Below are 12,500 nucleotides of genomic sequence, written 5' to 3' on the forward strand. Positions count from 1 at the left end.
AACACTCCCTGCCCCCACTCAAATCTCCCTCCCCTCACAGCCAATCCCCACCCTTCTACCCCTCCCCTCCTCCCACCGAGTCCCCTCTCCACCCCTTTCCTTCCTGTCCTCCCTCCCCTTTCACCCCATACCCTCCCTCTCCCTCCCCCTTCACTTGACCCCCACCCCTCATTCCAGTACTTTCTGCAACCCTGTTATCCACCTCACAAATCCTCACATCCATGGAACAGCTTCCCCCACCAGCAGAACATTCACCAAGGAGGAGATTTGAGAAGGGACAGAAGAAAGTGAGCCTCAAGGCAATGTACACTAACATAGATGGAATTACAAATAAAGCAAATGAACTTGGAGAATGGGAACTAGAGGAAAACCCAGACATAATAGCTCTCACAGAAACAAAGCTAACGAATACCATAACAAATGCAGTGTTCCCACAGGATTATTTTGTTAAGAGAAGAGAGAGAGAAGGAAGAGGTGGTGGTGGTGTAGCCCTGCTGGTAAGAAAAGGCTGGGATTTTGAGAATATGGTTGTTCAGGGATGTGAAGGTTTCAGTGACTACATAACAGGTACAATAACAATTGGAGGGCAAAAAATTACAGTCGTAGTCATATATAATCCACCACCAAATGACAGAAGACCCAGACAGGAATATGATAGAAACAACATGGCCACCATTAACGTAATAGAGAGAGTAGCTTCTGTTGCTAGCAGGAATGGATCTGGACAACTAATCATGTGAGACTTCAACCATGGAAAGATAGATTGGGAGAACAGAGACCCGCATGGAGGACCATAAACATGGAGAGCTAAGCTGCTGGACGTGGCAACAAGAAACTTTCTAAGCCAGCACATCAAGGAACCAACAAGAATGAGAGGAGAAGATGAACCAGCAATGCTTGATTTGATATTTACCCTAAATGAGTGGGATATAAGGGAAGTCAAGATGGAAGCATCCTTGGGAATGAGTGATCACAGTGTATTGAACTTTGAGTACCTAGTAGAGCTAGGAATTATCTCTCCCAAAATAGAACTAGGAAACAAAAGGCTGGCATATCGAAAGGGAAATTATGAGGATATGAGAAGCTTCCTAAGGGAAATACCTTGGGACACAGACCTCAGAGCTAAGTTTGTACAAGATATGATGGACTATGTCACCCAAAAGTGTCAGGAGGCAGTAAGCAGATACATCCTGGCCCAAAAGGAAAAATCCCAGAAGCAAAAGAAGAGTCCATGGTATAATAGGGCATGTATGGAAGCAAAGAAACTGAACAAAAGGGCGTGGAGGAACTTCTGTAATAACAGAACACCAGAAAGCAGAGAGATATATCAGAGAACCAGGAATGAGTATGTCAGGGTGAGAAGAGAAGCAGAGAAAAGTTATGAAAATGATATAGCAAACAAAGCCAAGACCGAACCAAAGCTACTCCACAGTCACATCAAAAGGAAAACAACAGTGAAAGAACAGGTAGTGAAACTTAGAACAGGCGAGGACAGGTATACAGAGAATGACAAAGAGGTGTGTGAAGAACTCAACAAGAGGTTCCAGGAGGTCTTCACAACAGAACAAGGTGAGGTCTCTGTGCTAGGAGAAAGGGAAGTAAACCAGACGGCCTTGGAAGAGTTCGAAATTACGAGAGAGGAGGTCAAGAGACACCTGCTGGATCTGGATGTTAGAAAGGCTGTTGGTCCATACGGGATCTCGCCATGGATACTGAAAGAGTGTACAGAGGCACTTTGCTTGCCACTCTCCATAGTGTATAGTAGGTCACTTGAGACGGGAGACCTACCAGAAATATGGAAGATGGCGAATGTGGTCCCAATATACAAAAAGGGCGACAGGCAAGAGGCACTGAACAGGCCAGTGTCCTTGACTTGTATACCATGCAAGGTGATGGAGAAGATCGTGAGAAAAAACCTGGTATCACATCTGGAGAGAAGGGACTTCTTGACAAATCGCCAACATGGGTTCAGGGAGGGTAAATCTTGCCTGACTGGCTTAATAGAATTCTACGACCAGGTGACAAAGATTAAGCAAGAAAGAGAGGGCTGGGCGGACTGCATTTTCTTGGATTGTCGGAAAGCCTTTGACACAGTACCGCATAAGAGGCTGGTACATAAGCTGGAGAGGCAGGCATGTGTAGCTGGTAAGATGCTCCAGTGGATAAGGGAATAACTATGCAATAGGAAGCAGAGTGTTATGGTGAGGGGTGAGACCTCCGATTGGCGTGAAGTCACCAGTGGAGTCCTACAGGGCTCTGTACTCGGTTCTATCTCGTTTCTGATATATGTATATGATCTCCCGGAGGGTATCGATTCATTTCTCTCAAAGTTTGGGGACGATGCCGAGCAGAGTATCGAAAAGATTTTCAGGCTAGGAAAGTACAATGAGAACAGAGACTGTTTGATAAAGGTGGTATTTATGAGTGAGAACACAAAAGAGGACATGTTAGCAAGAAAAAGCAGACTAGCAAATGTACTGATGTTCAAAAAGTATTCCTGCAGAGGGATATAACAAGGGACAAGAGAATGAGGGCAGCAGCCATGAGGAGGGAGCACAGGGTGAAAGAAAGAAATCAGATAACCACAACCTGGAACCCTACAATCCCAGAGGAGAGTGGGGAACCCTCCACAAGCAGTTCAATAGCTACAGTTAGAGGAGCACCACCCCACCTTCCATCCAATAGACATCCTACCTGCCTCAACTCATGCCAGCCCTCCTCTAGGTTCCCACCTAGAGCACACTCCCCCAGGACCTCCCTTCTCCCCCATGCCCTCCCTTCATCCCCACTCCAAGCCCTCCATTGTCCCCACCTCCTTTCTCCACCACCTCCCTAAGCCCTCCCTTCTTCTTCACCTTCCTCAGTTCTCCCTACCCTCCACCTTTTCCATGCCCTCTCTCATCTTCTGCCTCCCCCAATCCCCTCTTCTCCCCATCCCCACAAGCCCTCCATTCTTCTGATCCCCCCCCCAAGCCTTCACTTCTACCACATTGCCCCAAGCCTCCCCCTCTCACCCACCCCACCAAGCCTCCCCCTCTAACCCAGCACCCCCTCTCCCCCCTCCCCTAGCCCTCTCGTCCCCTCCCCCCCAAAGCCCTCCCTCAGGTCCTCCCAGGTCCTCCAAGCCCTCGCTCACCCCAAATCCTCCAGGTCCTCCCAGCTCTTGCTCACCCCAAATCCTCCAGGTCCCCCATCCTAGGCCCTCCCATCCCAGACTCTCCCTGTTTCCCTGTTTCAGGGGAATTAACAGAAACTGAGGAAGAACAAAAGAAAGTCAGTTTCAGGGTGATGTACTCGAACATAGATTGGACTACAAACAAGGCAAGTGAACTAAGGTAAAGAGCACACAAAGTGAACCCAGATGTAATTGGACTCACAGAAACAAAACTCTCAGGTATCATAACGAATGCGGTGTTTCCCCAGGACTACACTGTAAAAAGGAAAGAGGGGGAAGGAAGGGGAGGAGGCAGAGTGGTCCTACTAATGAGAAAGAAATGGAGTTTCAAGGAGATGGTTATCCCAGTCTGTGAGGGACTCAGAGACTACATAATAAGAACCATGACAATAGGAGGACCAAGAGTAGTAATAGAAGTGATATATAATCCTCCAACAAATGACAGAAGACCCAGGCAAGAGTATGACAACAACAACGTGGCAATTAACACTATAATTAAGATAGCAGCGACTGCTGTCTATCGAAATAGATCCCATCTGCTCATTATGGGAGACTTAAATCACAGAATGATAGACTGGGAGAACAAGGAACCGCATGAGGTGAGGATACATGGAGAGCTAAACTATTGGAGGAGGCGACAAGAAACATTTTAAGCCAGCATGTCAGGGAACCCACAAGAATAAGAGGAAACGATGAACCAGCGAGACTCGACCTAGTCTTCACTCTGAATGACTCCGACATAAGGGAAATCGATTTCAAGGCCCCATTAAGAATGATCTACCACAGTGTACTGACGTTTGAGTATCTGGTTGAAGAATTGTTAGTGACCTTGAAGAGGGAAACTGAAAACAAATGGCTGGCATTCCGAAAGGGAAACTATGAAAAGATAAAAAAATTCTTAACATATATAACATGGGAAACAGAGCTCAGGGGAACGACGGCCCAAAACATGATGGACTACATCATGCAGAAGTGTAAGGAGGCAGCAGACAAGTTTGTCCCAGTCCAAAAAGATAACAACTTAATGCAGATGAGAAACCCTTGGTTTAATTAGAAATGTAGGCTAGCTAAGCAGCAAAGTAAAAGGGTGTGGAGAAACTATAGAAATAACAGGACACTTGAAAGCAAAGAAAGATACCAGAGTGCCAGGAATGAATATGTAAGGTTGAGAAGAGAGACAGAAGGGCAATACAAAAATGACATCGCAAGCAAGGCAAAGACTCAACCTAAATTGCTGGGCAGCGACATCAGGAGAAAAACAATAGTAACGTAACAGGTAATGAAATTGAGGATAGGGGCAGACAGATTCACTGCAAACGACAAGGAAGTGTGTGAGGAACTGAATAAGAAATTCCAGGTCTTCACATTAGAGCGAGGAGAAGTTCCAGTGATAAGAGAGGGAATAGTTAACCAGGAACCACTAGAAGAGTTTTAAATTGCCAGTGGGGATGTAAGGAAGCTTTTATTAGAGTTGAATGTAACAAAGCCTTAGGCCCAGATGGAATCTCTCCTTGGATACTAAAGGAAGGAGCAGAAGCACTGTGCTTGCCACACTCAATAGTGAATAACAAATCACTGGTAACAGGGGAACTGCCAAAAATTTTAAAGAAGGCTAATGTAGTCCTGATAAACAAGAAGGGGGCAGGAGACTCAGGAGACAGGCAGGAGACTCTGAACTACAGGTCAGTGTCCCTAACTTGCATTCCATGCAAGCTGATGGAGAAGATTGTGCGAAAAAAACTAGTGAAACGTCTGGAGCGAAAGAACTTTGTAACACAGCATCAACATGGGTTCAGAGATGGAGAGTCCTGCCTCACTGGATTAATTCAGTTTTACGACCAGGTAACAAGAATCAGGCAAGAAAGAGAAGGGTGGGCAGACTGCATATTTTTGGATTGCCAGTTAGCCTTTGACACAGTACTACACAGGAGGCAGGTGAAAAACCCGGAGTTCCAAGCAGGAGTGAAAGGGAAGGTACTCCATTGGATAAGGTAGTACCTAAGTTCCGCCAAGAGGGGGTTACGGCTTCTGGGGACTTAAACCTCCAAAACAGAGCTCTGGTTTCTGCACCGGACTGTTACGTGCGTACAGGCAGACAGCGTCCCCAATCACTCTCTGACCGAACAAACAACCGACCTCGGCAGCCACACCCCAGCTACTATCAGTCGACCAGCAATGGACACTGGAGTGCTTGTAATTTACCTAGGAGATCACCCTGTATGCCTCTTGATCTCGAAGAGGGGTTCAGCATTACAAATTAAGGGGTGCAGCTCCAACACTGGCCTCGTCTTGTGTTCACACCCTACTAAAGCTGCCGTAACTCCCCACTCCTTGTTTTGAATGATCTCCTAAATCTCCCTTTTGTCAATTACCAGGGTAACTTCTGCCACCTTGTCCATAGCTGTGACCCTCTCCATCTCTCCGCTTTGTGGGAAACCTCATCAGGACAGGGACAAAAGCCAGCTAACATTTAATATAGAAAGAAAACATACACAATACATGACATAAAAAATAGAATATTATTATACAACACTAACCCGATACAACCCGGCAGCATTCCAATATCATATTCTGGGTACACCAACTATCCATATCATGTAGCTGCCCAACTCTTGGCTTACCAACTACTACTCCCTCAATAAATGGGGCTGGAATCCTGTCACAACAATACTGTATCTTCAGCCCTAAAAGTATTTGAAACTCAGCTTGGGGTTGAAACACCAGAAACATCTACATAAGTATTCCCCAACAACAGAAGAAATCAATCTCTCACCTTACACTGCGTCTTACATGCCAATAAGCATTCAAGCACTCCCCTTATACATTCGTGTGGTACACCCTGAACCTCTGTTCTGCTCCTAAAGGCTCACTACCAATTTATATCTCTAGGTCCTCCAAAATATTTGGAAAGGCACTTCTGCAAGTCTCCCAATCTGCTGCACACCGAAGTCCTAATCCAACATTAGTGACGCTTCATTCCTGATTCCACACAGACATGTGAAGCTCCACTTCACTGCTTGAAATCAACTCCTCACCATGGAGTTCTGCTCTACCACAGAGTTCAGCATACACTTCTTCTCCAGTCTCAAAGTTCCTCCATTAACTTCTTCTCTAATCTCAAAGTTTCTCCACGAACTCCTTCCCAAACAAACCTGCAATTCCATTACCATGCCAATAAAACTGTCTCCCTAATAAAACATAATTAAATATATTCACAGAAAATAAAACTCCTCCATCCGTCATCTGTTCAAACACTAATGAGTTGCTGCGATGGTCCTTCCCCATCCTGGACGGGTCCACTTGGCAACATGTCCAGCGACGTGTCTGGATATTAAACCTCACCCTGAGGTATTAAACCTCACCCTGGTCACGAGGCTTTGGCCTCCCAAACTCAGTCAGCGCTTGATCTTCAGCAAGAGCAGACGTATCACTCCTCTCTCCAGAATGTTTTCTTATCTCTACTCTCTTATTTTAGCTCATTAGCTCAATAGAATATATGTACTATGTACATAAACACTTGCCATGATCGCTTAGCACAAGATCAAGCACAAGCAACCACATTAACAACTGTTATATTAGCTTACTGCATAATTTGTATCTCGAGGGCACTCAGCTGCAGTGATCCTAGATGTCGTCCTCTAGGACATCCAAAAAATTTCTTTATGACGGCCGAATAACTCTCAGAAAGTTAGACTCGTTGCACCCAGGTAGGGGTCATAACACTAAGCAACAGAAGACAGCGAGTCACTGTGAGGGGTGAGGTCTCAGATTACCGAGACATCATCAGCTGGGTTGAGTCCCGCTGGGTTCACTCCTTGGACCTATACTATTTCTGATATATGTAAATGATCTCCCAGAGGGTATAGAATCGTTCTTCTCATTGTTTGCTGATGATGCAGAAATTATGAGGAGGATTAAAACAGAGGATGATAGTAGGAGGCTACAAGATGACAAATGGCTACTAAAGATCAACCCGAATAAATGCACGGTAATGAAACTAAGCGGTGGAAACAGGAGGCCAAACACAAAATACAGAATAGGAGATGACGTACTGCATGAAACGGACAGAGAGAAAGATCTAGGAGTTGATATAACACTAAACCTGTCTCCTGAACACCACATAAAAAAATTACATCTGCAGCATATGCGAGGCTGACTAATATCAGAACAGCCTTCAAGAACCTGTGTAAGGAATAATTCAGAACCTTGTATACCACATATGTAAGACCAATCCTGGAATATGCGGCCCCAGTATGGAGCCCGTACCTTGTCAAGCACAAGACGAAGCTGGAAAAAGTTCTGAGGTGTGCCACTAGGCTAGTCCCAGAACTAGGAGGCATGAGTTACGAGGAAAAGCTGCGTGAAATGTACCTCACGACACTGGAAGTTAGAAGAGTTAGGGGAGACATGATCACTACCTACAAAATTCTCAAAAGATTTGATAGGGTAGACAAGGATAAACAGTTTAACACGGGTGGTACGTGAACAAGTGGACACAGGTAGAGACTGAGTACCCAGTTGAGCCACAGGGACGTTAGAAAGGACGTTTTCAGTGTCAGAGTAATTAACAGGTGGAATGCGTTAGACAGTGATGTGGTGGTGACTGACTCCATACACAGTTTCAAGTGTAGATATGATAGAGCCCAGTAGGCTCAAGAATATGTACACCCGTTTATTGATGGTTGAGAGGCGGGACCAAAGAGCCAAAGCTCAAACCCCGCAAGCACAACTAGGTGAGTACAACTAGGTGAGGTGAGTACACACAAACAAGCACACACACACGATTTACCCTAAATGAATCGGATATAAGGGAAGTTAAGTTGGAAGCACCCTTGGGAATGCGTGATCATAGTATATTGAGCTTTGAGTGCCTGGTTGAGCTAGGAATTATCTACCACAAAAAAGAACTGGGAAACAAAGGGCTGGCGTACCGAAAGGGAAACTATGAGGAAATGAATAAATTGCTAAGGGACATACCATGGGACTCAAAACTCAAAACTAAGTCCGTACAAGACATGATGGACTATGTCGCCCAAAAATGTCAGGAGGCTGTAAGCAGGTTTGTCCCAGCCCGACAGGAAAAAACAGAGAAGCAAAAGAAGAATCCGTGGTTTAATAGGGAATGTATGAAAGCATAAGAGCTGAACAAGAGGACATGGAGGAACTTCCGTAATAACAGAACACCAGAAAGTAGAGTGATATACCAGAGAACCAGGAACGAGTATATTAGTGTGAGAAGAGCAGCTGATGAAAGGTATGAAAATGAAATAGCTAATAAAGCCAAGACCGAATCAAAGCTACTACACAGTCACATCAGGAGGAAAACAACAGTGAAGGAACAGGTAATGAAACTTAGAACGGGTGAGGATAGGTACACAGAGAATGATAAAGAGGTGTGTGAAGAACTTAACAAAAGGTTCCAGGAGGTCTTTAGATTAGAACAAGGAGAGGTCACGGCGCTAGGAGAGGTGGCAGCAAACCAGGCGACCTTGGAAGGCTTCGAAATTACAAAAGATGAGGTCAAGAGGCACCTATTGGAGCTGGACGTGAGAAAGGCTGTTGGGCCGGATGGAATCTCCCCATGGGTATTGAAAGAGTGTGAAGGAGCACTGTTTCCCACTCTCCATAGTGTATAGTAGGTCTCTGGAAACGGTAGACCTACCAGAAATATGGAAAACGGCTAATGTAGTCCCAATATACAAAAAGGGCGACAGACAAGTGGCACTGAACTACAGGCCAGTGTCCTTAACTTCTATACCATGCAAGGTGATGGAGAAGACCGTGAGAAAAAACAAGTAACACATCTGGAGAGAAGGGACTTTGTGACAACAAATCAACATGGGTTCAGGGAGGGTAAATCTTGCCTAACAGGCTTAATAGAATTCTATGATCAGGTGACAAAGATTAAGCAAGAAAGAGAAGGATGGGCGGACTGCATTTTTTTGGACTGTCGGAAAGCCTTTGATACAGTACCCTATAAAAGGCTGATGCATAAGCTGGAGAAACAGGCAGGAGTAACTGGTGGGGCGCTCCAGTAGATAAGGGAGTACCTAAGCAATAGGAAGCAGAGACTTACAGTGAGGGGTGAGACCTCAGATTGGCGTGAAGTCACCAGTGGAGTCCCACAGGGCTCTGTACTCGGACCAATCCTGTTTCTGATATACATAAATGATCTCCCAGAGGGTATAGACTCATTCCTCTCAATGTTTGATGACAACGCCAAAATTATGAGAAGGATTAGGACAGAGGAGGACAGCTTGAGGCGTCAAGAAGACCTGGACAAGCTGCAGGAATGGTCGAACAAATGGTTGTTAGAGTTTAACCCAAGCAAATGTAATGTAATGAAGATAGGAGTAGGGAGCTGGAGACCAGATACAAGGTATCATTTGGGAGATGAAATCCTGCAAGAGTCAGAGAGAGAGAAAGACCTGGGGGTTGACATCACGCCAGACCTCTCCCCTAAAGCTCATATCAGGAGGATAACATCAGCGGCATATGCCAGGTTGGCTAACATAAAAACGGCCTTTAGAAACTTATGTAAGGAATCTTTAAGAACATTATATACCACATATGTCAGACCAATCCTGGAGTATGCGGCTCCAGCATGGAGTCCATATCTAGTCAAGCATAAGACTAAACTGGAAAAGGTTCAAAGGTTTGTCACCAGACTAGTACCAGAACTGAGGGGTATGAGCTACGAGGAGAGACTACGGGAATTAAACCTCACGTAACTGGTAGACAGAAGAGTTAGAGGGAACATGATCACCACATACAAGATTCTCAGAGGAATTGATAGGGCAGATAAAGACAGACTTTTTAACACAAGGGGCACACGCACTAGAGACACGGCTGGAAATTGAGTGCCCAAATGAGCCATAGAGACGTTAGAAAGAATTTTTTCAGTGTCAGAGTAGTAGACAAATGGAATGCATAGTAGTGATGTGGTGGAGGCTGTCTCCATACACAGCTTCAAGTGTAGATATGATAGAGCCCAATAGGCTCAGGAACCTGTACACCTGTTGATTGACGGTTGAGAGGCGGGACCAAAGAGCCAGAGCTCAACCCCTGCAAGCACAATTAGGTAAGTACAATTAGGTAAATACACACACACACACACACACACACACACACACACACATATGGATATCTAATCCTGATGTAGTGTACGCATCGCTGTATTTCCACAGGACGCTATCAAATCTGAAGTCGGTCATATTGAAGGTTTAGCCCCAACAGCCCTGATCGGTTTTGGTTTGAATAACAATGACAAAATGCAGTAATGACAGGACAGACAGGTGTGTACAGTTCCCAACACAACCGTGCTATTGTTGCCATCTTTCCCACCACAATGGTGTGGACAAGTGTTTCATAATAATGATTAATTCATAGTGTTTGATTATTCATTTTACTTATATTTTAATCATTATCTGTATCTATAAAAGAAAATATCTTTGTTTGTCTGCTGTCTTCGGATATTAATTTTCAAAGCATACAAATTTGTCATATGACAAATTTGCATTCTGTGCGCAGCCTTTTGATTATATTGACGGGAGAGATGAGTGTATGAGGTGGGCGAGAGGAGACTCGGGAGTGGATAGAGCAGGCATGGAAGTAGAAGACAGAGCAAGGGCGTAATTGTTCAGAGAGGGCAGAGATGGGGTGGGGGCAGAGCGCGTGTGTGTGCAAAGAGAGACAGGGAGGGTGTTTGTGAAGAGAGAGAGACAGGAAGGGTGTTTGTGAAGAGAGAGACAGGAAGGGTGTTTGTGAAGAGAGAGAGACAGGAAGGGTGTTTGTGAAGAGAGAGACAGGAAGGGTGTTTGTGAAGAGAGAGAGACAGGAAGGGTGTTTGTGAAGAGAGAGAGACAGGAAGGTTGTTTGTGAAGAGAGAGACAGGAAGGGTGTTTGTGAAGAGAGAGAGACAGGAAGGGTGTTTGTGAAGACAGAGAGACAGGAAGGTTGTTTGTGAAGAGAGAGAGACAGGAAGGGTGTTTGTGAAGAGAGAGACAGGAAGGGTGTTTGTGAAGAGAGAGAGACAGGAAGGGTGTTTGTGAAGAGAGAGAGACAGGAAGGTTGTTTGTGAAGAGAGAGACAGGAAGGGTGTTTGTGAAGAGAGAGAGACAGGAAGGGTGTTTGTGAAGAGAGAGAGACAGGAAGGGTGTTTGTGAAGAGAGAGACAGGAAGGGTGTTTGTGAAGAGAGAGACAGGAAGGGTGTTTGTGAAGAGAGAGAGAGAGAGAGACAGGGAGAGTGTTTGTGTGTTTACTGGAAGAAATGAGGGGAGTATGGAAGAGACTTGGCCACCGGATCGTTTCGGGCACCGCGGATGCGTCATCTGTTATAGTATCTCTCTTATACCTATTAGAGAGAAACTCTTCTTGTCTGTCCAAAGTTGGACGTCAGACGCCTGGGGCTAGTCTCACCCAAATTTGTAGGGAGGATTGGCCAGGGGTACAGGACAGACATTTGATGCTCGGAGTAGGCCTAAGTATAATGTGTTAAAAATAATATTAATCTAAAACACCAGTAGACCAACTGTATTTAGTCTTTCATCAGAAAATAGTGAAAATGGTGAGTGATTAACGTAGAGTTGTTACTTCTAAGAAAATATAATGGAAAAAGGAAAAGAAGGAAAAGTAAAACATCTGAGACGCATACATTTGTCAATTTGTTTCAGGGCTTCTTAAGGGGAAAGGACGAGGCAAGAGGGGGAGGACGAGGGAGGGGAGACAGGGATAGATCAATAAAAAAATTGACAAAGAGATGGATAGATATATCGATAGATGGGTAAATAGAATGACAGTGTGTAAATTGATGGATAGTGTATAAATAGATGGATTATGTATAAATAGATGGAGAGTGAATTTGTCGATGGATTTATACATAAATAGACAGAAAGACTGACAGAGGGACATATGGGAGGCAGATAGACCAGCCCATCCTCCTGTTTTGGTAGGATTTATATTAACGGGGAGGGCTATAATATATATACCGATGTACAACGAAACTAGAAAGTAAAAATCGGCACTATTGAATTAGACAAACCAGAAAACTATTTGCTACTAATGTTGCAAAAACAAACTAAACTAACCTAACCTTCCTAGGCCTAATACACGTTATTTGAGGCTTAATATAGTGCATATGTATGCTATACTAGGCCTAGTAATATTTAAGTTTGTTTTTAATTTTTTTTCCAACTCTATCAAATGACTAGTACAAAGATCTACTGTCTAATTGCTTAGAACGGCGCTCTTTATACTATGTTGCACATAGTTACAACAACTTCTATTTTAACAGGAGAATTAATTGGATACACAGATCCAGGCAAC

Source organism: Procambarus clarkii, chromosome 75, assembly GCF_040958095.1.
Source record: "Procambarus clarkii isolate CNS0578487 chromosome 75, FALCON_Pclarkii_2.0, whole genome shotgun sequence".
Lineage (NCBI taxonomy): Eukaryota > Metazoa > Arthropoda > Malacostraca > Decapoda > Cambaridae > Procambarus > Procambarus clarkii.